Source organism: Bombina bombina, chromosome 1, assembly GCF_027579735.1.
Source record: "Bombina bombina isolate aBomBom1 chromosome 1, aBomBom1.pri, whole genome shotgun sequence".
NCBI classification, from domain to species: Eukaryota; Metazoa; Chordata; class Amphibia; order Anura; family Bombinatoridae; genus Bombina; species Bombina bombina.
This window is the reverse complement of record NC_069499.1, coordinates 234,930,922-234,956,782: the sequence shown is the minus strand read 5'-3', so window position 1 is coordinate 234,956,782 and position 25,861 is coordinate 234,930,922.

Sequence of the window (25,861 nt, the reverse complement as noted above, 5' to 3'; positions counted from 1 at the left end):
GGTTAAGGTTTAATGGTAGGTTGAAATTGCCATGAATTATCAATTGGCCTGCAGAGATATCCTGGATTATAGGAAGTATAGATTTAAAGAAGGCAACTTGGCCCTGGTTAGGGATGTATAGATTTATTATGGTGGTTGGTTTACCAAACAATAATCCCTTGATATCCAGGAATCTATCCTCTCTATCTTTGACCATTTTGCTAAGGTTGAAGGGGAGTGACCTATGTATTAATATACTAACATCGTTTATTTTTTAACTGAGTTTGTACAGTGATAATGTTGTTGGAAAGAAGTTGTAAAATAATTTGGTATATAATTCAGTTTAAAGTGTGTTTCCTGTAAACAAACTAATTCTCACCCTTTTTTAAGAATATTATCTAATGTCATTGATCTTTTATGTGGGCTATTAATGCCTTTCACATTCTTTAAAATGCAGTTAATTGAAGTATTCATCATGAAGAATTAATAAAATAATATGGGTAACTGTATATATATATATATATATATATATATATATATATATATATATATATACTGTATATATACAGTATATATATAAGAAAAGGCTACAGCACTCCAATTTTTCTTTTCCGTATTTTATTTTCAAGCAGTAAAACATAGGCAACGTTTCAGGCTTAGCCCTTTCTCAAGCCAAGTGATCAAATACATAAGTAATGCCTAAAATGTATAGGCAGTAAATAAACCAAAATTCAGGCGAAAATATTTAAGTGATCCACTTTTAAAGATACGGTAATGTTCTGAAAACAAACTATGTGCTCATTGGTTACATTTGTCATGTGTTAATACATTTAATATCTGATACAATACTGGTTGTCTCTTGATCATGACTATACAATTTCTAATGTGAAATCTCAATCTATAATTATGTTTCTTTGTTGTTTGTGTAAAAGTTTATATTTTTTTATAAAAATAAATGAACTTTAATATTATACTACCCAACAAAGAATTTTTAATCATTGAAAGTGTTACCTTTATGATGGCTAAAAAAAGGGAAAAATTCTGCTGCCATTTTAGAACTGGTATGTTTATGGAAAAACATTTCTAACTTTAATGCTGCATATATAGTTTTTAACATAATTGAATCTTATTCAAATATTCATTATTTAAGACTTATTTTCTACATGTAACTTATTATCATTATATTTATGGACCATATATAGATATCAAATATTTTTGGATTTAATTTATCAATGAAAATCTTGATTTGATGCCTGAGTCCTATGTGAGTCTTGATCTGTATAGAAAAGAAAATACAATAATTAATAAGGGATAGGTTTAATTTACAAAAATAAAAAAAGATTGCAATCCCTATTCAATCCCTTCGGATACATACTTTCTAATTTATTGATCCATACTACTTCTCTTTGTTTTAATTTCTTAATTCTATCCTGACCTCTTCTCTTTTTAGGTATATGTTCCAAAACTTGGTATCTCAATTGGCTGACATCATGATTCTTCTCTTTGAAATGAACTGAAACTGGTAGATCTATAGTACCCTTTCTTATCGTATATTTATGTTGTGTGATTCTGTCTTTTATTTTTTGAGTAGTCTCCCCTATGTAGATTAATCTACAGGGACACTTTAACAGATAAACAACAAATGCCATCTGACAAGTATATATGCCATCAATTTTATATATTTTTCCGGTTTTTGGATGAACCACTGTATCTCCTCTTATAACACTATTGCAGTGAGAACAGCTACAGCACGGAAAAGTACCTTTTTTGCTAGATGTTAACATAGTGTGTGTTTTCCCCCTATGTCAGTTTTTACTAAACTGTCGTATAGATTTCTCTGTCTTTTTTTAAAAGAGAATTGGCATATATTGAAATTCACTAATTTCAGGGTAACTATTTTTTAGGGTGTGCCAATGTTTTTTGATGATACCTGAGATTTGTTTACTATTAACTTTGTATGTACTAATAAATGGAATCCTTTTTTGTTCTACGTTTTTACTTTTCTTGAGTAACAATTATTTTCTATTGATTTGATTAGCCTTACTCAGTTCAGTAAATTATACTTGTTTAGGATAGCCTCTTTGGGTAAATTTGTTACTCATGTCCTCCATTCTTTTTTTTACAAAAATTAGTGTCACTTACAATTCGTTTAACCCTTATATATTGTGATTTAGGCAAAGATTTCACAGTACTTTCTGGATGACAGCTATTATAGGATAATAGAGTGTTCTTATCTGTTTCTTTGGCAAAAATGTCTGTTTTGAACATCCCATCCTCTATATAAACCATAACATCCAGGAAGTTAATAGATTTAACATTGCTTTGCATAGTACACTCAATATTCTAGGTATTCATATTCAATTGAGATAAAAATTGATATAAGGTCTTGTTATCTCCGGACCATATCCTGAAGACATCATCTATATAGCGCCACCATACGCTAGCAAACTTTTTAAACAATTCATTGGGATATACATATTTTTTGTACCTTCCTATATATATGCCTGCGTATGGTGGCGCCATATTCATACCCATTGCGGTGCCCCTCTTTTGTCTATAGTAGACATCACTGAAAAGAAAATAATTATTATTCAGTACCATTCTTAATAATTCCATTATGAAGTTAATCTGTTGTTCTGAGTATGTATTTTCATCCTGTAAATATTTTTTAGAAGATTCTATGCTACCCAAATGGGGAATGCATGTGTACAAATTTTTAACATCTAATTTGACTAATATTGGCTGGGACTCTGTTTTGCACTCAACTGTTCCAAGATTATTTACAAATTCAGTGGAATCCATATATGAGTGCAGTTTACTTACTATTGGTTTAAATATCCTATCCAGGAAAGTAGCCACATTGGAAAATACAGAATCAATACTAGCGACAATTGGGCGCCCTAGAAGATTTTTTATGCATTTATGAATTTTTGGAAGCGTGTAAATAATTGGGGTCATACATTCCTTTCTGATTAGATATTCCATAAGTTTTCTATCTATGATGTTATGCTCAAAAGCTCTATGGATAATTACATTTAATTCTTCCTGTATGCTTTTTAGAGGATTATTGTCTAGTTTTTCATAAACCTCATTATCCCTAAGTTGTTTGTTAATTTCTTCTATATATTTTAATTTGTCCATAACAACAATTGCCCCTCCCTTGTCAGCTGGTTTTATAATTATGTTTGGATTATTTGCAATTTCTGATATAGACTTTTTTTCTTCAGCAGTCAAGTTATATTCAATGGGTGACCCCTGATGTATTTTTATGTTGTGTTTTAAATGTTCTATATCTTTACTGACTAGGGAGATGTAAGTTTCAACGAGATGGTAGCATGTAGGTGGAATAAACTCAGATTTGCTAACTTTATAAAAATTAGACAGTTTTAGACATTCACCATTCATTACATTGCCCATGTTAACATTTCTTAACTCTTTTGAAAAATTAGCTTTTAAATGTAAGCTTCTAAAAAACCTATAAAGTTCAATGTCCAAGTCCAAGTTATTTAATGTATTACTAGGACAAAATCCCAAACCTCTATTTAATAAGTCCATTTGACTTTGTGATAAAGTGGTATGTTATATTAATCACTAGCGCCTAGATTATGAGTTTTTGTCAGTAAGCCAATGCTGGTATTACGAGTTTTCTTCAAGCCGGCGTTAGCCTCAGAAAAGTGAGCGTTGAGCAAAATTTAGCTCCACATCTCACTGTAATACCAGCACTGCTTACGGTAGCGGTAAGCTGGCAAAACGTGCTCGTGCATGATTTCCCCATAGGAAACAATGGGGCTGAGCTGGCTGAAAAAAAACCTAACACCTGCAAAAAAGCAGCATTCAGCTCCTAACGCAGCCCCATTGTTTCCTATGGGGAAATAAAAGATATGTCTGCACCTAACACCCTAACATGAACCCCAAGTCTAAATACCCCTAATATTACATTTATTAACCCCTAATCTGCCGCCCCCTACATCGTCGCCACCTACATTTTATTATTAACCCCTAATCTGCCGCTCTGGACACCGACGCCACCTACATTATACTTATGAACCCCTAATCTACTGCCCCAACATCGTCGCCACCTACATTATAGTTATTAACCCCTAATCTGCCCCCCCCCAACGTTGCCACAGCTATATTAAATTTATTAACCCCTAATCTGCCGCCGCCAACGTCGCTGCCACTATAATACATTTATTAACCCCTAAACCTAATTCTAACCCTAACACCCCCCTAACTTAAATATAATTTAAATACATCTAAATAAATTTACTACAATTAAATAAATTATTCCTATTTAAAACTAAATACTTACTGATAAAATAAACCCTAAGCTAGCTACAATATAACTAATAGTTACATTGTAGCTAGCTTAGGGTTTATTTTTATTTTACAGGCAACTTTGTATTTATTTTAACTAGGTAGAATAGTTATTAAATAGTTATTAACTATTTAATAAATTCCTAGTTAAAATAAGTACAAATTTACCTGTAAAATAAATCCTAACCTAAATTACAATTACACCTAACACTACACTATCATTAAATTAATTTACTAAATTACCTACAATTAACTACAATTAAATTAAATAAACTAAAGTACAAAAACCCCCCCACTAAATTACAGAAAATAAAAAAAGAATTACAATTTTTTAAACTAATTACACCTAATCTAATCCCCCTAATAAAATAAAAAAGACCCCCAAAATAATAAAATTCCCTACCCTATACTAAATTACAAATAGCCCTTAAAAAGGCCTTTTACGGGGCATTGCCCAAAGTAATCAGCTCTTTTACCTGTAAAAAAAATATAATACCCCCCAACATTAAAAACCACCACCCACACCTAACCCTACTCTAAAACCCACCCAATCCCCCCTTAAAAAAACTTAACACTACCCCCTTGAAGATCACCCTACCTTGAGCCGTCTTCACCCAGCTGGACACAAGTGAACATCCAGAGGGGCAGAAGTCTTCATCCGATCTGGCCAGAAGAGGTCCTCCAAGCAGCAGAAGTCTTCATCCAGGCGGTATCTTCTATCTTCTTCCATCCGGAGCGGAGCGGGTCCATCTTGAAGACATCCGACGCGGAGCATCCTCTTCCATCCGACGGCAACTGAAGAATGAAGGTTCCTTTAAGTGACGTCATCCAAGATGGTGTCCCTTCAATTCCGATTGGCTGATAGAATCCTATCAGCCAATCGGAATTAAGGTAGGAAAAATCCTATTGGCTGATATAATCAGCCAATAGGATTGATCTTGCATTCTAGTGGCTGTTCCAATCAGCCAATAGAATGCAAGCTCAATCCTATTGGCTGATTTTTCCTACCTTAATTCAGATTGGCTGATAGAATTCTATCAGCCAATTGGAATTGAAGGGACGCCATCTTGGATGACGTCACTTAAAGGAAACTTCATTCTTTAGTCGCCGTCGGATGGAAGAGGATACTCTGCGTCGGATGTCTTCAAGATGGACCCGCTCTGCTCCGGATGGAAGAAGATAGAAGATGCCGCCTGGATTAAGCCTTCTGCCGGTCTGGATGTCCTCTTCTGGCCAGATCGGATGAAGACTTCTGCCCCTCTGGACTACCACTTGTGCCTGGCTGGGTGAAGACGACTCAAGGTAGGGTGATCTTCAAGGGGTTAGTGTTAAGTTTGGGTGGGTTTTAGAGTAGGGTTGGGTGTGTGGGTGGTGGGTTTTAATGTTGGGGGGAGTTTCCCATATGTACACGTGACCATTCAGATAGTCGTCAGCATCACGGGAAAACTTGTTACGTTTACGATCCTCGTTAATTTTATGGAATTCTTCTTTGATGGTATCGACCTCTGCTTTCAAGGTAGAGAAATCGGTAAGGGATAGTTTTTCTTTCAGACCAATTTCTAATGCTTGGATTTTTTTCTTGATTCGTTTGTATCTCTTTCTGGATACGTTGGATAGTCAATATCATCAAATCAAATGAGCATTTGTTCAGGATCTTCTCAAATGTGGAACAATATTCTTTGTCCTCCATAAAGAGTGTAGGTCTTAATGTCACTCTGAGTCCTCTGGGGATTCTTTGTAATCTGTAATATTCTGCAAGGGTAGAGGAATAAAGTTTCCAATTTACTTCTTTTTTCTTTTCTCTCCCATTGTTTAGAATTTATTTCTGTGTGGAACAGCCAGAAAATCCATTGGGCCTCTTACCAGGGTGGTGATGGCAGCAGCCTCCACATTAGTAAAGGTAAACACATCTGGTTGTACATCCATTGCTTGAATATTTTGAGTCTTTGTACTGGGAATTGTGCAAGGAACAGTGAAACAGTGTCAGTAGAGGAAAAAATCCAACACCAATTCCAGTATTAATGTAATTTTTGGATGCAAGCTGCCTCTGTCCCACCAAGACAGATTAATATAGATATAGAAGAAAAGGCTGCAGCACTCCAATTTTTCTTTTCAGTGTTTTATTTTCAAGCAGTAAGACAACGTTTCGGTCTTAGCCCTTTCTCAAGCCAAGTGATTAAATACATAATTAATGTCTAAAATTTATAGGCAGTGAACAAACCAAAATTCAGGTGAAAATATTTAAGTGATTAACTTTTAAAGATACAGTAATGTTCTGAAAAGAAACTATGTGCTCATTGGTTACATTTGTCATGTGATAATACATTTATATATGATATAATACTGATTGTCTCCTGATCGTGACTATACAATTTCTAATGTGAAATTTCAATCTATAATTATGTTTCTTTGTTTTTTGTGTAAAAGTTTATAATATTTTTTTTTTTAAAATAAGTGAACTTTTATATATATATATATATATATATATATATATATATATATATATATATATATATTATACTACCCAACAGAGAATTTTCAATCATTGAAAGTGTTACCTTTATGATGGCTATAAGAAGGGAAAATTCTGCTGCCATTTTAGAACTGGTATGTTTATAGAGAGAGATTTCTAACTTTAATACTGCATATATAGTTTTTATCATAATTTAATCTTATTCAAATATTCATTATTTAAGAGACTTATTTTTCTACATGTAACTTATTATCATTATATTTATGGACCATATATAGATATTTTTGGATTTAATTTATCAATGAAAATCTTGATTTGATGCCTGAGTCCTATGTGAGTCTTGATCTCTTTAGAAAAGAAGATACAATAATTAATAAGGGATAGGTTTAATTTACAAAAATTAAAAGAGATTGTAATCCCTATTCAATCCCTTCGGATACATACTTTCTAATTTATTGATCCATCTCTACTTCTCTAACTGATTATATATTTAGATGCAACTGGCCAGAGATAAATAGTAGGTTATTTCCGATACATACAGGTATGTTGTTAGGTAACTGTTAAAAAAAGCAAAAACACATTTTTACAAATAGAAATGAAGAACAAGTTAATTCAAGTAAAGAAACAATAATCAACTTAATCAATAATAAGGGGACAATAGCTTGAGGAAAATCATTATGGACTTCATCCTAGCCTAGAAAGTATATATTTGAGAAAGTTTTACTATTGAAAAACACTAATACAAATATTAAGCAAGGATCTACTGATTAAACATTAGCAATTTAGCAGTTTACATTTAAACCGTAGAATAGACCTTTCTTCTATAATGCTAACTTAGTTGAATTAACATCCTACTTGTAAAAAAAAGATAATTAAACCATTTTTTTGTTTAGGAAATTATAACATTTAAAATACGAGATTGATCTTCTCAGTCCACAGAAGTTGGTTGTTTATATGAGACCGGAGTTTTGGACCTCTTATGTTTGAAGGTGCTCCACTCTGATGAATTTAGGTTTTGACTAAAGTGTCCCTTTATATATACTGAGAGATTTCTCTCTAGTTGGACAAACTGTTTATTCCAATTTTCCTTAGAGATGGTGAAAGTTAAAAACCGTTTTTAATCCTAATAATTATATTGAAACTAGCTACCAAACACTACAACCTTAAGCATACCCAGAACTTTGTGGCTAGGTATTAGGGAATCAGGAGGGGACATCAGCATTTTGGAGAGGCGGGGGTCATGGGTGAATAGTAAGCAGGTCATGGGCATATCTGGTTGATACATAGGCTGCCTGGGCAGTTTATGGGCATGTCTGGGTGGTATATGGGCCACTTGCTTCTTTCTCTTTGTATTCTTTGTTTAAAAGCATATCTAGGTAGGCTCAGGAGCAGCAATGCACTAGTGTGAGCTAGTAGAACTTATTGGTGAACCATTGACAAAAGGCATATATGTGCAGCCACCAATCCACAGATAGTTCCCAGTAGTGTATTGCTGCTCCTGAGCCTACCTAGGTATGCTTTTAAACAAATGATACCAAGAGAAAGAAGCAAATTAGTTAATAGAAGTAAATGGGAAAGTTGTTTCAAATTGCATGATCTATCTGAATCATGAAAGATTCATTTTTACTTTGCTGTCTCTTTAAAAAATTTCACATTTTGTGATGTAACTAAAATCATAGACATTTCCAAATTAAATAAAGTGAGATTGGAAAAAAAACTCTGATATAAAAAGTTGATATCTGTTGCATTGTTATAAATTAACTCATTTTCTGTGCTCTATAAATTTACCTTTGTGCTCTATAAATGTACTTTAGTTTGTGGAACTTCCAAGCAGTTGGATATTGGGTCATATTGCTGAGCATTGATGAAAGTTTGGAAATATCCTGCTGTTTATCGTTCGGTATACAAGGCGTCCATCTATTTTCTTTGCAGTGTGGGATTCTCTAGTATTGACCTTTCTTTTTACACCAAGTGCCAGCAATCCGGGACTCTCTTGTCTGTCACTGCATAAAATCTTTCCCCTTTATGGCAAGCTATTTCTTACAATCGTTGTCAAAACTATTGGAGGACCATTTTCAAGGCCTAACTGCTTAAGTGGAAGCAAATTTTGATTGACTAAAGGCCCCCCAGAAAGATAATAATGAGGGTTATCATCTTCCCCAGCTACAGAAGAGACTTCTGTTTTAGACAGTGATAAAAACCATGAAGCACCTTCCCCACTACCTCACACTTTGTTGGAGATCTAGTAACTCTGGATGATAGCTCTGTGTCTGCTCTGAAGGTGTGCATGTTGGATCAGCCGAGCCGGGTCCTTCAGTGCAGCTGCCAATTACTGTTGTAGCGCATGAAAGGCAGGATCTAAGAAAGAACTGTAGGTTCTATATTCTAGCAGTATGTGAAGATCTGGTGGGGGAGGCTTTTTTGTTACCGAGGGCTGTTACACTGTCAGCATTGCTGATGGAGACTGACCGATTGGCAGTTACGAAGAAATTAAGTACAACCCCAATTCCGAAAAAAGTTGGGACAATATGGAAAATGCAAAAAAACTAACAAAAAGAGTAATTTAAAAATTCAATTCACCCTGTACTATATTGCAAACACATTATTAACACATTATTTAATGTTTTACTTTGTGAATTTAATGTATTTTTGAAAATATACACTCATTTAAAATATGATGACTGCAACACATTCCAAAAAAGTTGGGACAGGGGCAATTTAGGACTAATAGCGATGTGACAAGTTGAAATAAGAAGGTGATTTGAAACAGGTGAGGCAATCGTGTAATCATCGTACATAAGGACCCTCCAAAAAAAGCCTAGTCTTTCAAGAGCAAGAGAAGGTTGAGGCTCACCAATCTTCCAACAGATGCGTCAGTGAATAATCCAACACTTTAAGAACAACATACCTTAAAGACAAATTGATAGGATTTTGGGCATTTCCCCTTCTACAGTGCACAATATAATTAAAAGATTCAAGGAATCCATTCAAATCTCAGTGTGTAAAGGGTAAGGCTGAAAACCACTTCTGAATGCACATGATCTCAGGTCCCTCAGACATCACTGTCTCAAAAACAGTAATGAGTCTGTAATAGATATCCTGGCTCGGTAATACTTTGGTAAACCTTTGTCAATACCAGTCGCCGTTGCATACACAGATGCAAGCTAAGGCTTTACTATGCAAAGCAGAAGCCATACATCTACAATGTCAAGAAGCACCGCCAACTCCTCTGGGCTCGGTCTCATCTAAGATTGACAGTAGCACAGTGGCTTCGTGTTTTGTGGTCCGACGTGTCAACATTTAAAATAGTTTTTGGAAAAAACAGCTATCGTGTTCTCCGGGCCAAAGAGGAAAAGGACCATCCAAGCTGTTATAAGCGTCAGGTCCAAAAGCCAGTGTCTGCCATGGTATGGGGGTGTGTCAGTGCCCATTGGATAGGTAACTTGCACATCTGTGAGGGCACCATTAATGCAGAAAAATATGTTTACATTTTGGAGCAACATATGCTGCGTCGTCTTTTCCAGAGACATCCCTGCATTTTCCAGCAGGACAACGCTAAACCACATACCAGTTAGTTACTACAGGCACAGCTAGTGAGAGGAAAACAGACACAGGTTTCTCACCAGCCACAGAATACCCAGCGGGTACTATTTGTGAAAGAATGTGTGTCACAGAATACCAGATAGGTGCAGCATGTACAGCTGGTTTAAGGTAGGCTGTCATATGAGAAAAATATATTTGAAGTATATTTCCATTGATATTTTACTTTAGTACACCTGGGTGACTAGGAACAGGAAATTGTTCAACCATGACTTCCTTTTTCACAGGGGTATAAATATGAGGTAACAAATAGGCCAAATTGCCTTAGTTATTCATCACAATAGGTAAGACCAAGGAATATAACTGTGATGTGCGTCAAAAGGCTGTGTAGCTTCACAAAATGGGAAGTGGCTATAAGAAAATAGCAAAAGCATTGAAAATGCCCATTTCCACCATCAGGGCAATAATTAAGAAGTTCCAGTCAATTGAAAATGTTATGGAACAACCTGGAAGAGAACAATTTTTCACAGTCATATTTGCTCATATTTACCTTAATCTTTGTGAGCTTTAGCATTAATTAGTCTTTCACCCTGTTCTCTTTCTGAAAAAGTGTTTTCTTGGCTGCTACCCTTCCACAAAGACCATTCCTGATCAAACTTCTTCGGACTGTAGAAGGGTCATGTCTTGCACAAACCTGGTGTAATTGACCTTTTTCACAGCAGTCATTTATACATGAAATAGTAGGACAAATACAGGTGTTAGCAATGACATTAATTATGGTTACATTGCATTTAGGTTTATGAGAGCCAGTTCCCTGCTATTGCTCAAGTGTAAGGGGAGGTCACACAAAATACTTGCCACTTTAGCCTAAAGAAGATGTTTTTCTGATTTGTTTCTGTTTTTCTAATACTGCATACAAATATTCAGTATTTTCTAGTTGTATTTTTTGAAACACCTTAAACCATCTGTCTATCTATTATTAAAATAATTTTATCAGGCACTGTTTATATTAGTGTAACTGTACATTTATGCATCCCCAACCCTTTACACAAGCTCTTAAGTGTCACTAACCCGATGTGCCTTAAATTAGATTGCGCTCAAGTGAATGTGCTTACCGTAAACTTGTAATACGTGCACTATTTCCGCCACACCCAAAAAGCAGAAAAAAACCCCGAGTACAGTTACCACTCGTAATCTAGCCCTTCAGTCGTAGTACATTAAAAGGACATGCTACCCATATCACTGCATCACTTGAAAGTAATGTAACATACTTATTGATAAATATGTTTCTTTAAAGCCAGTCAGATTATGAATCCTGAAATGAAGATTTCCTACATTGGATGTTGTACAGAATCAGAAACATTGTGGTTACAGCTCATGATTTAGTTAATTTTAAAAATGAAAAGTAAAATTGTCCCCATTTCCCAGTAGGTGAAGGGACGATTAAGAAATCCAATACTGCAATTCTGCTGTTGAGATAACATATTTGCATAAATTAGCACTTGTAAATCATAGTTTTGTGACATGTTGGTGATACTTACAGAATCCTTCAAGGTTTGAAAACCTGATGTTCTACTACTCATGGGGTTTGTCAGTATCTGGGGGTTAGACTTACGGCTAGATTTAGAGTTGGACGGTAGCCGTCAAAACCAGCGTTAGAGGCTCCTAACGCTGGTTTTTACTGCCCTCTGGTATTTGGAGTCAGTCAGGAAAGGGTCTAACGCTCACTTTACAGCCGCGACTTTTCCATACCGCAGATCCCCCTACGCCATTTGTGTATCCTATCTTTTCAATGGGATCTTTCTAACGCCGGCTGAAGAGGTCCAGAAGAGGCTCCAAAGTCTTCATCCTATCCGGGAAGAAGAGGCGATCCGGACCGGCAACCATCTTGATCCAAGCGGCATCTTCTATCTTCATCCGATGAGGAACGGCTCCATCGTGAAGACCTCCAGCGCGGATCAATCTTCTTCTTCTGACGTCCAACTGAAGAATGAAGGTTCCTTTAAGGGACGTCATCCAAGATGGTGTCCCTCGAATTCCGATTGGCTGATAGGATTCTATCAGCCAATCAGAATTAAGGTAGGAAAATTCTGATTGGCTGATGGAATCAGCCAATCAGAATCAAGTTCAATCCGATTGGCTGATCCGATCAGCCAATCAGATTGAGCTCGCATTCTATTGGCTGTTCCGATCAGCCAATAGAATGCGAGCTCAATCTGATTGGCTGATCCATTCAGCCAATCGGATTGAACTTGAATCTGATTGGCTGATTCCATCAGCCAATCAGAATTTTCCTACCTTAATTCCGATTGGCTGATAGAATCCTATCAGCCAATCGGAATTCGAGGGACACCATCTTGGATGACGTCCCTTAAAGGAACCTTCATTCTTCAGTTGGACATCGGAAGAAGAGGATAGATCAGCGGTGGAGGTCTTCAGGATGGAGCCGTTCGTCATCGGATGAAGATAGAAGATGCCGCTTGGATCAAGATGGTTGCCGGTCCGGATCGCCTCTTCTTCACGGATAGGATGAAGACTTTGGAGCCTCTTCTGGACCTCTTCAACCACCGGATTATGGATCGCCAGCCCCCGCTTGGGCTTGGATGAAGATTTCGGAGCCAGGACGGATCGGTGTGATACCCGGCGAGGTGAAGATAAGGTAGGAAGATCTTCAGGGGCTTAGTGTTAGGTTTATTTAAGGGGGGTTTGGGTTAGATTAGGGGTATGTGGGTAGTGGGTTTTAATGTTGGGGGGGTATTGTATGTGTTTTTTTACAGGCAAAAGAGCTGAATTCTTTGGGGCATGCCCCACAAAAGGTCCTTTTAAGGGCTGGTAAGGTAAAAGAGCTTTGAACTTTTTTAATTTAGAATAGGGTAGGGCATTTTTTTATTTTGGGGGGCTTTGTTATTTTATTAGGGGGCTTAGAGTAGGTGTAATTAGTTTAAAATTGTTGTAATATTTTTCTAATGTTTGTAAATATTTTTTTATTTTTTGTAACTTAGTTCTTTTTTATTTTTTGTACTTTAGTTAGTTTATTTAATTGTAGTTATTTGTAGGTATTTTATTTAATACATTTATTGATAGTGTAGTGTTAGGTTTAATTGTAACTTAGGTTAGGATTTATTTTACAGGTAATTTTGTAATTATTTTAACTAGGTAACTATTAAATAGTTATTAACTATTTAATAGCTATTGTACCTGGTTAATATAATTACAAAGTTGCCTGTAAAATAAATATTAATCCTAAAATAGCTACAATATAATTATAATTTATATTGTAGCTATATTAGGGTTTATTTTACAGGTAAGTATTTAGCTTTAAATAGGAATAAGTTATTTAATAATAGTTAATTTATTTCGTTAGATTTAAATTATATTTAATTTAGGGGGGTGTTAGGGTTAGGGTTAGACTTAGCTTTAGGGGTTAATCCATTTATTACAGTAGCGGCGAGATTCGGTCGGCAGATTAGGGGTTAATAATTGAAGTTAGGTGTCGGCGATGTTAGGGAGGGCAGATTAGGGGTTAATACTATTTATTATAGGGTTATTGAGGCGGGAGTGAGGCGGATTAGGGGTTAATAACTTTATTATAATAGCGGTGCGGTCCGCTCGGCAGATTAGGGGTTAATAAGTGTAGGCAGGTGGAGGCGACGTTGTGGGGGGCAGATTTGGGGTTAATAAATATAATATAGGGGTCGGCGGTGTTAGGGGCAGCAGATTAGGGGTACATAGGGATAACGTAGGTGGCGGTGGTGTGTGGTCGGCAGATTAGGGGTTAATTATTGTAGGTAGGTGGAGGCGACGTTGTGGGGGGCAGATTAGGGGTTAATAACTATAATATAGGGGTCGGCGGTGTTAGGGGCAGCAGATTAGGGGTACATAGGGATAATGTAGGTAGCGGCGGTTTACGGAGCGGAAGATTAGGGGTTAAAAAAAATATGCAGGTGTCAGCGATAGCGGGGGCGGCAGAATAGGGGTTAATAAGTGTAAGGTTAGGGGTGTTTAGACTTGGGGTACATGTTAGAGTGTTTAAAGGAACCTTCATTCAGTGTTAGGATGTTGTTTGAAGAGGATGGCTCCGCATTGGCTGGCTTGAAGATGGACCCGCTCCGCTCCGGATGGATGAAGATAGAAGATGCCGCCTGGATGAAGACTTCTGCCGCTTGGAGGACCTCTTCTGCCCGGATCGGATGAAAACTTCTGCCCCTCTGGAGGTCCACTTGTGCCCGGCTGGGTGAAGACGGCTCAAGGTAGGGAGATCTTCAGGGGGGTAGTGTTAGGTTTTATTAAGGGGGAATTAGGTGGGTTTTAGAGTAGGGTTGGGTGTGTGGGTGGTAGGTTTTAATGTTGGGGGGGTATTGTATTTTTTTTTACAGGTGAAAGAGCTGAGTACTTTGGAGCAATGCCCCGCAAAAGGCCCTTTTAAGGGCTATTTGTATTTTAGTATAGGGTATGGAATTTAATTATTTTGGGGGGCTTTTTTATTTTATTAGGGGGATTAGAGTAGGTGTAATTAGTTTAAAAAAATTGTAATTCTTTTTTTATTTTCTGTAATTTAGTGTTTGTTTGTTTTTGTAATTTAGTTTATTTAATTTAATTGTAATTAATTGTAGGTAGTTTAGGTAATTAGTTTAATTATAGTGTAGTGTTAGGTGTAATTGTAACTTAGGTTAGGGTTTATTTTACAGGTACTTTTGTACTTATTTTAACTAGGAAGTTATTAAATAGTTAATAACTATTTAATAACTATTGTACCTAGTTAAAATAAATACAAAGTTGCCTGTAAAATAAATATAAATCTTAAGCTAGCTACAATGTAACTATTAGTTATATTGTAGCTAGCTTAGGGTTTATTTTATCGGTAAGTATTTAGTTTTAAATAGGAATAATTTATTTAATTATAGTAAATTTATTTAGATGTATTTAAATTATATTTAAGTTAGGGGGTGTTAGGGTTAGACATAGGTTTAGGGGTTAATAAATTTATAATAGTGGTGGCGACGTTGGCGGCGGCAGATTAGGGGTTAATAAATTTAATATAGTTGCGGCGACGTTGGTGGGGGGGCAGATTAGGGGTTAATAACTATAATGTAGGTGTCGGCGATGTTGGGGGCAGTAGATTAGGGGTTCATAAGTATAATGTAGGTGGCGGCGGTGTCCGGAGTGGCAGATTAGGGGTTTATAATATAATGTAAGTGTCAGCGATAGCGGGGGCGGCAAATTAGGGGTTAATAAGTGTAATATTAGGGGTGTTTAGACTCGGGGTTCATGTTAGGGTGTTAGGTGCAGACATAAATATTCTTTCCCCATAGGAAACAATGGGGCTGCGTTAGGAGCTGAGCGCTGCTTTTTTGCAGGTGTTTTTTTTTTTTTTTTCAGCCAGCTCAGCCCCATTTTTTCCTATGGGGAAATTGTGCACAAGCACGTTTAGCCAGCTTACCGCTGACTTAAGCAACGCTGGTTTTGAGGTGAGATGTGAAGCTAAATTCTGCTCTACGCTCACCTTTTTGCGGCTAACGCCAGGTTTAAAAAAACTGTAATACCAGCGTTGTCTTAAGGGAACGGTGGGAAAAAAAGGCTCATTAGCAACGCAAGCCTTACCGACAAAAACTCGAATATTTGTTAAAGCACCAAGAAATAGAGTAGATTTGCATAATCAACAAATACATGATAAAATGACAACGCAATAAATGTGTAGTAGATTTTTTAATGACAAATTTCAAAGTTACTCCCATTTTCCCCTCCCCTATCATGTGACAGCCGTAAGTCAATCACAAAAACATACACATATATACTGTGGACTCTTGCACATGCTCAGTAGGAGCTGGTGCCGTGGAAATTGTGCAAATAAAATGGTTCTGCACATTTTAATAATAGAAGTAAATCGGAAAGTTCTCTTTTTCAGCTGCATGTTCTTTCTGAATCATGAAACTTTCATTTTGACTTTAGTGCACATTTTAGTCTCTAAATGGTTTTAGATTAGGAGCCAAATAACTGGTCTTTCTCTGATTGCTATTAAAGGGACACTAAAGTAAAAAATAAAAACTTTTATAATTCAGATAGAGCATGCAATTTTAAGAGACCTTGCAATTACTTCCACTTTCAAATTTTGTACAGTCATTTTATGGGCACACTTTCTGAGGCACCAGCTACTACTGAGCATGTGCACAACTTCACAGTGTATACTAGTCTGTGATTAGCTGATGGCTGTCACATGATACAGGGGACTAAAAAATGGGGGAAATAAATTTGTTAGAAAAAACTCTACTGCTTATTAAGTGCTATGGCATTGTCTTTTTATTATGTACTTGTTAATTATGCAGTTTTGCTGTATTTAATGGTCCTTAAGTCCATCTTCATCACATCTGTCTGCATGGCTTAAAGGGACAGTAAACACTTTCATAATATAATATAAAATGCACTCTCTCAAACTTCACAAACTCACCCTTTCCTCTTTCTGACCACCATCTCCTTACTTGCAACATATTATCCCTCCCTACAATTTTCCCTCCTTCTGCTCCTAACACCAAACTTCACAGAAGCATTATGTCATTAGATCAACAACAGCTTTCTAATTCCCTCAAACTGCTCCTTTCATCCTTCTCCTCCTTTTCCTGCCCTGACCAATCTATCTGCCACTATAATTCCACCCTTACATCCGTCCTTGACAATCTCGCCCCTCTTACCATAGCTCGGAAATCAAACACTCATCCTCAGCCCTGGCATACTCTTCTGACACGATACCTACGCAGATGTTCCTGTACTGCTGAGCGGCACTGGAGAAAATCTAGGAATTCAGCTGATTTTCAACATTACAAATTTATCTTGAACTCCTACTATTCTGCCCTTAATTTCCATAAGCAACATTACTTCTCTACTCTTATCTCTAATCTTGCTTCAAACCCCAAAACGTTTGTTCTCCACTTTCAATACCCTTCTCCGCCCTCCCCCACCTCCTAATACAACTTCTCTGTCAGCTCAAGACTTTGCCAGTCACTTCAATAGCAAAATCTACTCCATCAGAAATGAAATCAGCTCTCAACATAATTCCTTTCTCTCACCCCCTCAAATGCTCTCAATCAACCACAACCCACATAACCTTAAACTTAGCTCATTCTCCCCTGTCACTGAGGAAGAAGTTTTGGCACTTATACTGTGCTCTCACCTCACTACCTGTCCCCTTGACCGTATCCCCTCACAGCTACTCCCCTCCCTCTCTGCTACCCTCACCCTTATACTCACACACACTTTCAACCTCTCCCTCAGCACCGGTATATTTCCCTCATCGCTGAAACATGCACTGGTCACACCTATCCTCAAAAAACCTTCCCTTGATCCTACCTCCCCATCCAACTACCGCCCTATTTCCCTCCTCCCTCTTGCATCAAAGCTTCTCGAAAAACTAGTTTATGCACGCCTATCCCATTTCCTTACAATAAACTCCCTCCTTGACCAACTGCAATCAGGATTTCATCCCCATCACTCCACAGAGACAGCAATTGTTAAGGTTACCAACGACCTACTTACAGCAAAATCAAAAGGCCACTTCTCTCTGCTTATCCTCCTTGATCTGTCCCCAGTCTTTGACACTGTTGACCACCCTCTTTTGCTCCAAACCCTCCAATCCTTCGGCATCTGTGACACAGCCCTCTCGTGGCTCTCTTCCTACCTGTCAAACGGTACCTTTAGTGTAGCCTTCTCTGGGGCCTCCTCTGCCCCGTCACCACTTTCTGTCGGAGTACCGCAAGGCTCTGTCCTTGGTCCCCTTCTCTTCTCAATTTACACGTCATCACTAGGTTCCCTAATAAAGTCCCACAGTTTCCAATATCATTTGTATGCCGACGACACCCAAATCTACTTCTCTGCACCAGACCTATCTCCTTCCTTGTTAACCTGTGTCACTAACTGTCTTTCTCACATCTCTAACTGGATGTCCTCTCACTACCTCAAACTAAATCTCTCCAAAAACTGAGCTCCTTATTTTCCCCCCCTTCCTCAAAACTCTCCACCCTCAATCTCTCTATAACTGACGACAACTCCATCATTACCCCTACCCCACACGCCCAATGTTTCGGGGTCACATTTGACTCAGATCTTTCTTTCATTCCTCACATTCAGTCCTTGGCTAAAGCCTGCCGCTTCCACCTTAAAAACATCTAGAAAATTAGACACTTCCTTACACAAGACACAACTAAGATTTTAATCCACTGTCTCATTCTTTCCCGCCTTGATTACTGCAACTCTGTCCTCTCTGGTCTCCACACCTGCCGCTTAGCTCCTTTACAATCCATAATGAATGCCTCTGCTAGGCTCATCTTCCTTACACGTAGCTCTTCATCTGCTGCACCTCTCTGCCAATCCCTTCACTGGCTTCCTCTTGCCTCTAGGATCAAACACAAAATTCTGATTCTGACATAGAAAGCCCTCAACTGCACTGCTCCCCCCTATATCTCAGACCTTGTCTCCAGATACTCTCCCTCCCGCCCCCTTCACTCTGCTCACGACCTCCTACTCTCCTCCTCTCTTGTCACCTCATCACACTCCCGTTTACAGGACTTCTCCAGACTGGCTCCCTTCTTGTGGAACTCTCTGCCTCGCTCCACAAGACTCTCTTCTAGTTTTAAAAGCTTCAAGTGCTCCCTAAAGACTCTACTGTTCAGGGATGCATACAACCTACACTAACCTTTCCTATAACCAGTTCCTCTCCTCCATTGCTATCCCCTGAACCCCCTTAGCATGTAAGCCTAAGAGTCCAGCTGTTTGTAGATCAACTTCTTAAGAGCTGACTACAACAGTGCAACTCTTGGCAGGGCCCTCTACCCATTTGATCCCTATAATTGTTTTGTTGTACTCCCCCTTTGTTTATAGCGCTGCGTAATCTGTTGGCGCTCTACAAATAACCGATAATAATAATAATAATAAATAATAAATACAATGCTTATTTAAGCCTACCAAAACCACTTTGGCTTACAATATACTTTCATTATTTATTTTGTCATTTTTTTCATTTAAGTATGAAAATTTTCCAGGCCTGAAATCTGACATTGCACAGATATATCTCAATTTGTTATCTATTGAAGCCAATATACATTTTGTTAACACAATGACAGTGGCAATACCAACCATCTCCATACTCAATTCTAGAATGGACCCTCCAAACATGAGAATAAGTGGTGGGTGGAGTTTGACCCTTAAAAAACAATTGCAGCAAACAAGTTGATTTTATGGTCAAATATAGTTCAAAATATATACTCATATTTTGTTAATCTATCGAAAGACTGCAGATAAAAGCTTATTGCAAGGTGTTTAGTGACACTTTAACAAGGCATAACCATAAAACCATTATTTCTGGAAAAATGTTTTTATATTTTTATGTCAACCAGCTGTAAGATTTTCCATTTAATATATATTTTTATTATGATGTACCCTCAGTTCTAAAAAGTCACATTCTTGGCACATTAAGATGTCTTTGATAATGTATCTGAAAAATGAGTAAAGTGATAATAAGGTTAAAATGTACCCTTGGGACAGTATATTGTAGTTTTATTATATTATTATACTGTTGCTCGCACAGTCCTACGTATCTAATGCTTTTTTACAGAAAAACACCATTAAAGTATAAAGGATATTTCTCTAAAGGACTATAATTAAAGTAAACTCAGTAGCAGCAATAAAGTGGCTACACGCATATGCTACTCCTGATTGGCTCAGGGGCTGTGATAATATTCAGACTAGTAGTGTAGTTCAGAATTTATTTTAACTATAATTTAAACTTCTTGTTGGGGGTTAAACAAACAGTCCACTGCAAGCAATAATATGCTCTAATGGAAATGTATTAGAAATGTATGAATTATTAGGGAACTGTATTAGTGCTCTTTTAGGTCTAGATCTATGTTAACTGAAATGTTAAAAGGAAACTAAACACATAGATAGAGCAGACAATTTTGAGCAACTTTCTATTTTACTCCTATTATCAAATTTTCTTCGTTCTCTTGGTATCTTTATTTGAATTAGCAGGAATGTAAGCATAGAAGCCAGCCCATTTTTGGTTCAGCACCTGGATAGCGCTTGCTGATTGGTAGCTAAATGTAGCCACCTATCAGCAAGCCCAACCTAGGGTTTAGTATCCCTTTAAAGTTATAGCAATTTAATTTATTTTTAATTAAATTTTTTTAATCAAAATCTAACATTCTATTGCAGAAACTGCTAGATATAGACATATAAATGGTAAACAAATAGCAAGAAGAACATTTGTTCTACAGTTCGAAGGTCAGAAGACTTACACTTGCCCATCTGTAATGGCAGTCTATATTGAACTAAGCCAGTGTCCTTATTTCATTACAGGAAAAGCCTCAGGGCACATTGTTTTATTTTTAACCCAAAGCATGTGGAATAAGAAGAAGCTGGACATCCTGTTTTAAATAATAGATTTATCTTTAAAGGATAGGGATTTATAATCACAAACACTTTTCTAGAGCTCTGTATATATGTAAATATATGTTGAACCCTTCCATTACTTGGGACTAATTAAAGGTATAGTAAACACTTTGAGATTGAAACATAAAATGTTTTGATTATGTGTAGTTAAAAAAAACAACAACTTTGCAATATACATTCATTATTTATCTTGCCCTCTTTTCCTGTAATTTAACATGCACTTTCCAATTCCAAGTGCCCTGTGTTTCTATAAAGTAACGGGTGCTGACATATTGAAACCTAGTTTGTCTAATCTTTTATTTTATCATTAGTATGTTACACAAATCCATTATTTGAACACGTTATCTGCCCGTAATTGTCCTTAACAGAATAAATTAGACATGGGAAACTGCTTTATAGAAACTAAAAATTTACACTAATATATTTTAAAAAAAATCTGCATATTATTATCAGGCTAATCTTTGCTTTTAATACATTTACTATTTAATGTCCCAATTTTACACTGTTTGTATATATTAAAGGGACATGAAACACAATATTTTTTCTGTCATCATTTAGAAAAAGTATGCGATTTTAAACAACTTTCTAATTTACTTATATTATCTAATTTGCTTAATTCTCTTGATATTCTTTGCTGAAAAGTATATCTAGGTAGGTCCGGTAGCTGCTGATTGGTGGCTGCACATAGATGCCTCATGTGATTGGCTCACTCATGTGTATCGTTATTTCTTCAACAAAGAATATCTAAAAAATGAAGCAAATTAGATAATATAAGTAAATTGGAATGTTGTTTAAAATTGTATTCTCTACCTGAATCATGAATGGAAAAAAATTGAGTTTAGTGTCCCTTTAATATATTTATTAATTCAGTCATTTTTAGGCGTTTATTTCCCCTTAAAGCATTTGGGAATTATGGAACTCTCAATTTTATCTTTTTTTTTAACACAATATATGTTTTCAAAACATATAAATGATGACATTTTATATTTGATACTTAAAAATGAACTGCAGATTTCTTTGCGTCTTTCGTCAGGGGTTTATTAAAAGCTGTACCATGTTGTATATTGCTACTGCTAATTAAAATGTCAGCATGCGATAGGAATAAATGATTGCACTGCACTAATATATTTGGTGATCAGTGCTGTGGCACGTAAACCTTATTGTGACGTGACTCTGTGTATTTGATTCGAACACTGATAATAGCTCACAGGAGGAACATCCAGCTACGCTCACCTTGTACTGCAAAACTTAGCAACAGAACTGTGCTTTATTTAGGAACCAGGATGTGTAATAGACAAATGTGTTTGCCAGAATAAACATCTGGCTTCTGCATACAATCTGCCTTGTACTTGAATACCTTGTGTATGACATGACCTGCTTACAGACAAGGACAAAATCATTCAAATAAACAGAGGTACCACCATTATCAAATTGTGTAATAGCTAATGCGCATTCTTGTTTATGTACTTAGGAACAAAAGAAGATGCTATAACTTTTTTTCTCCTACAAACATACTTGGTGTATTGACTAATATTATCTGTGTTTCATTTAAGAGATATTACGAGTATAATGGATGTTGTGAGTATAAGATTGTAATATAAAATGTATAATTATGTGTAGGTAAAAAAACAAGTTTGCCCAATTTCCTGCAAGCAACTTTGAAAATGGTTGGTTTTCAAAATGTTTACTTAGTTTCTATAAATAAATGGCCACAGCCATGTTTAAACTTAGGTTTCCCCTTATCTATCGCTCTTGCTGAGGTGATGAGCAAGCATATCTAGATAGGCTAAGTAGCTGCTGATTGGCCACTGCACATAGATGCCTTGTGTAATTGGCTCACAATGTGCATTTCTATTTATTAAACAAAGTATATCTAAAGAATGAAGCAAAATAGATAATAGAAGTATATTTAAAGGTTTGTTTAAAATTGTATTCTCTATCTGAATCATGAAAGAAAATGTTTGGGTTTAATGTCCCTTTAAGTCCACATTAAATTAAACTGTGAATTACTAAAACGATTTTTTGTTGCATGAAAAAAGGTTAAAGATGTTTTTTTGTTTGTTTTGTTTGTGCTGATCTGTGATTGCTCATTGGCTGATAATAAAACCTCCTATAGTTAAAAATAGTAAAAATAAAGTTGTTTTTATTTTCCCCCCATCGCAACATACATTTTTTGAAAACAAAATACTGTAGTACAACTTTCCAATTTACTTCTGTTATCAAATTTTCTTTATTTTCTTGTTATCCTTTGTTGAAAAGCTGGTATGTAAGCTCATGAGTGTGCATGTGTCTACATCACTATATGGCAGCAGTTTTGCAACAATGTTATACATAAGCAGGAGCACTAGATGGCAGCACTATTTCCTGTCATGTAGTGCTTCAGGCATGTGCACGCTACCTACCTAGGTATCCCTTCAACAAAGAATAACAGGAGAACGAAGCAAATTTGATAATAGAAGTAAATTGGAAACTTTTTTAAAATTGCATTCTGTATCTGAATATTGAAAGAATACTTTTGGTTTATTGTCCCTTTAATGCATGGTAAGAGAAAGGAGATTGGATTGAAACAGCGCGGGATCTATAATGTATGGCATATAGCAATAGGTAATCCGTGTTCACAAATATTGTATGTGTTTGTTGCCATGGAGCTATAATGTATGTCATATAGCAATAGGTAATCCGTGTTCACAAATATTCTGTGTATTTGTTGCCATGGAGCTTTAAGATTATGTGGTGAAAATAAAATTGCTTTAGAAGTTTGCTGTAGATGTCAGAAGGAGTTTGTCACTTCTGGGATAAATTATAGGGATAGTATACTCTTAAATTGTCTTACCTTTAATGTTTTCCCAATGGTCCATTACCTGCTAGAGTGAATTTGTTTGCAAACAGCTCCTTTACCTTTATTTTGTTTTTGCAATAGCTGCTTTTCACCATCATCTATACTGAAAATATGAATACAATGGCACTAATTACTCTCATGGAGGGTAGGAGAGATATTTTTATATCTGAAATAGCTGGTTGTGCTCATTGCCCCCCCTACAGTCATAATTAGCATTTTAATACCTAACTATTAGGCTGTGTGTTTAGTCAGAGATAAAATGAGCAGGCCTGCTTTACCTGCAGATTTAGCCCATTTTTATAAGCATGTCATTGAGAACAACAGATGATTGTTTTAAAAAGCAAAGCAAGCTATTTCAAATACAAAAAATAAAGATTAAAAGGACAGTCTACTCCTTTTTATTGTTTAAAAGATAGATAATCTCCTTTCACAGTTAGACAGTGCTAGTTCATGTGTGCGATATAGATGACAGTGTGCTCACTCCCATGGAGTTATTTATGAGTCAACACTGATTGGCTAAAATGCATGTCTGTCAAAAGAAATGAAATAAGATTGCAGTCGGTAGAGGCTTAAATATAAAGTAATCACGCAGGTAAAAAAACGTGTTGTTTATGCAAAACTGGGGAATGGGTAATAAAGCGATTATCTATCATTTTAAACAATAACAATTCTGGAGTAGACTGTGCCTTTAACTGTATTATACAATTTGTATTCCTAATGTGTTCCAAATGATGACTTCTTTTACCCACAGCAGAGTATTACATGTATGGAAAATTGTTCACCTTTCCACAAAGAATACCAAAAGAGCAATGCAAATTTGATGATAGACGTAAATTGGAAAGTTGTTTAAAATTGCATGCCCTATCTGAATCATTAAAGTTTCATTTTGACCAGTTTGTCCATTTAATGAACAATTTTCCATACATGTAATACATGTAAAAATTTACTTTATTAACCTGGTTCAAGCACTGTCTGTTTTAAAAATATATTGATAGCAATTCCCACAATTGTATGTCTCTTTTAGAATTAATTACTGATAAGTGATTTTAAAATACAAGACATTCTCTTCAGTTAATTCCCCTTTAATCCAATCCCTAATACTTCCCGTGACAGCGTCCTTTACAAAACAAATCACACAAATGCAAGGTCTGGAGATGGCTGCCTCATTATCTTTAGTGGATAATTGTGCTTGTTATTTCAGTGTGCATGTTTTGTTTTCTTTTTTTTTTTCTCTTTTAAATAGGTTTGGTCAGTTTCCAGACCCTGGAGACCCATAAACCTGTGAGTGTCGTCTCCATGGAGATGGTGGAACTTTACCCTGCGCTCTTTTGCACAAGTGCATGTACTGTAAACAGCAGTCTGCATCAGTTATTTGCTACAAGGAGAAAAAGATGCACCTGCTTAGAACACCAGTATATATATGCTTTTCAGCCAATGGTATCATTAAAATAAATCTATGTATTTCATGGCAATATGGTTATTCCTGAGGAAAAGAATGTTAATACAAAATTAAACAAAAAAATGCTCGTGGTAATTATACCTCTGAGATTAAAATATAGGGCTCTGCACACACTTTTCAAGTCCACATCTGCCCAGGGTCTGAGGAGGACGGGGCTAACACCACTGAAACGTCACTATGTTTAAATAAACTGAGATTTATTATTGTTGAAGACCCGGTGAGTGCTTTCTACTTGCAGATTATATATACGTATAAGGGAAGCAGCATCATTTAATTTATTTAATGTATGTATAAATAACAATAGGGTTTTATGTACTGATGAAAAATAGTTTCATGCTTTTTTCTACTATTTTTTAGGTTGTTTGATTCCAAACACATCGTATTCTTTGCCTCTATGCCCTGAACAAACTCAGAAATGTATTAAAGGGATATGAAACCTAACATTTTCTTTTGTGGTTCAGACAGAGCAAACCATTTAAAAAAAAGTTTCCAATTGACTTCTATTATCAAATTTGTTCATTCCCGTGATATTCTGTGTTGAAGAGAGACCTAGGTAGGGGTCTGGAGCTCTACATGGCAGGATAAAGTGCTGTCATCTAGTGCTCTTGCAAACTGCTGCCATATAATGCTCCAAAAATGGACCGGCTCCTAAGCAGACGTCCCTGCTTTTCAACAAACGATACCAAGAGAATGAAGAAAATGTATAATACAATTCAATTAGAAAGTTGTTTAAAATTACATGCTCTATCTGAATCATGAAAGAAAAAAAAAATGGGTTTCATATCCCTTCCATGATTTAGAAAGAGCATGCAATTTT